Source organism: Penaeus monodon, chromosome 18 (assembly GCF_015228065.2).
Source record: "Penaeus monodon isolate SGIC_2016 chromosome 18, NSTDA_Pmon_1, whole genome shotgun sequence".
In the NCBI taxonomy this organism is placed as follows: Eukaryota; Metazoa; Arthropoda; class Malacostraca; order Decapoda; family Penaeidae; genus Penaeus; species Penaeus monodon.
The window spans coordinates 29,354,366-29,356,865 of NC_051403.1; the positions used below are offsets into that span (position 1 = coordinate 29,354,366).

Below are 2,500 nucleotides of genomic sequence, written 5' to 3' on the forward strand. Positions count from 1 at the left end.
CATTATCAAACACTCATGTTTTAGATATTCCACATTCTTTTTATCCCAGAGTTGTTTAAAAAGGAAACAGGGGAATTTTTAGATGTTACATTGTGCCTTGGATTATGACATTTTTGTTGTGCTATGAGGTAGCATCAGAGCTCTAGACCGCTCATGAGCAAATCACATGTGTTTTAGAAGAACATTCTATCATTAGAATAAGTGAGATTTTTTAAGGTAACTAATTATAGTCAAAATGTATGATCTCGAATTCAGCAGGTTGTAATGGTTGCAGAGGGTATGTAACATCTCTCAACCTCTTGGGAGTAACGAGAAAATTAGATGCAGCTTAAATAGGTAACAGCATTGTAGCAATATCTGTAAAAGGACAGTCAAGTCAGGCAGGTTTGATTTTGAAAGAAAAATATCCCTTGTTCAGTTTGTTTAGTCAGAGGGGAGAATAAATGTAGAATTTAGAATTTGTCCTTGGGTAATGTACCAGAGAAAAAAAAGTTAAGAGATATATATATGAAGACCAGTACAAACAGAAAATGTAATATGGTAGAAAAACTCACAATGCAAAAACTAGATTTATTGAAAATGAGGCTATAGTTTCAAAATCCACAGACAAATGGAAAGAAAGGGAGGTCAGGTCAGGTTAGAGGATCAGGCGGACTCTGCACAGGGTGGCCGGCATAAGGTTGCCCTGTGTTACCGCATTGCCTCTCCTCTCTCTCTTCTATACCCCCTCCTCTCACTTTCATCTTCAGACCTGAAGATGGAATCCAGGTGGATTTTGAAACTGTAGTCTCATTTTCAATAAATCTATTTTTTGCATTGTAGGATTTTCTACCATGGTATCTACACAGAAGAGTGTTTTACCATTCATAAAATGTAATATCAAATTTTATTATTTTTAATTTCCTTTAGGGATTATGGTCATATACATTCCATGTGGTATTTTAAAATGTTTAATAGCTGTTCTTCAAGGACTGCTGCTTGATCTTATTAGCATTATTATGACATATCTACAATTGTAAACTTTAGTATAAATGAGTTAGAGTAATTAAAACAACAGCCATTTATTATGTGATATTTGCAACAGTTGGTTGATTAGCTTACCCGCCCTGCTTACCTTTAGGGGGGGGAGCAGAATGTCCTCATAAGAAAAGTAAATTAAAACAACAGCTCTCAGGGAGACTAACCATTTGAATATACTATAGAACCTTAGCATTATCATTATGGAATAGACCATCAGTAATACGGATTTTGCATACTGTGTAGCTTACACAGATCTTAGAGACTGTGTCACAGGTATTTGGATTTTTTATTTGAATACTTCACTGTGACAATATTGGAAAATCAAGGTAAACAGACACTTATAGAAGTGGTTTGCCGCATACGCACTAGTCAACAGACCTTCTTTCATGCATTTCATGTTTTAGGTGTGGAAGAAGTCGGAGATGTTGTGGAAGGGATGTGTACATTATACCTCCAAGATTTGAAGATGCTAGTATTCAGATCCCAGAATAAAGGACAGTGACACACACACACACACACACACACACACACACACACACACACACACACACACACACACACACACACACACACACACACACACACACACACACACACACACACAACACACACACACACACACACACACACACACACACACACACACACACACACACACACACATGTTTCACACATATATTTATATATGCTGATGAATACTGCAGCACAGTTGTTATAGTTTCATTAATTTCTTGCTCTAAAGATATATTGTATGCATTTAATTGTTTTGATTTTCCTGCATTTCTGACAGTAGAGCTACAATATTGAATCATTTATGAGTCAGTGAAGGAAATGTCATAAGGCTTAGGAAGATAATTGTTATTTCAGAACAATTGGAAAAATATTTTTCAAAATGTAGCAGAAGTACAGTTAATAGATTACATGCATACTTTATGAACATTTATTCAGTGTTGTGCCAATACACCCATTGTCAAGTAAGGTCCTTAAGAGGTGTTTGTTGACCTTTGAAAAGTTTTACCGAGAGATTAAGCATTTACATCTTCTGGTGCAAAATATTTTATAAAGTTATATGAAGATTGTAAAATTACTTTAGTGCAATAAAAAATGTATTGAAGTATAAATGTTTTTGTATGGTATTTCATAGATATTGTTTTCCTGTATTTCAAACTACTGTTAGATTATTTATTTCATCCCTAAAATTGTTTCTAGTGGAGGAATTGTTACAATTAACCCAATTAGCATGGGTGGCAAGGCTACAGTGCCATGCCCACAGTAATGAAGGTTCATCTATTGTCTTTACACATAGATGTCTCTGCAGTGCTATCCCACACGAGGAGTCTTGCCTTTCTCGATCTGTTTACCCTTTACCTATATATTTTGAAGGCTTCCTATATATATATATATCTATATAGTATATATATATCTATATATACTATAGATATTAGATATATAATATATTATTCTAATGATTATAAATCAT

The 2,500-nt window shown here is 34.5% G+C and overlaps 1 protein-coding gene across 2 annotated transcripts in view; it reads left to right on the top strand.

Moving 5' to 3' along the window:
- LOC119584405 (COMM domain-containing protein 4-like) overlaps positions 1-2,500 on the top strand; it is a 92,792-nt gene that overhangs the window by 5,022 nt on the left and 85,270 nt on the right. The gene's annotated exons all lie outside the window — the stretch shown is intronic.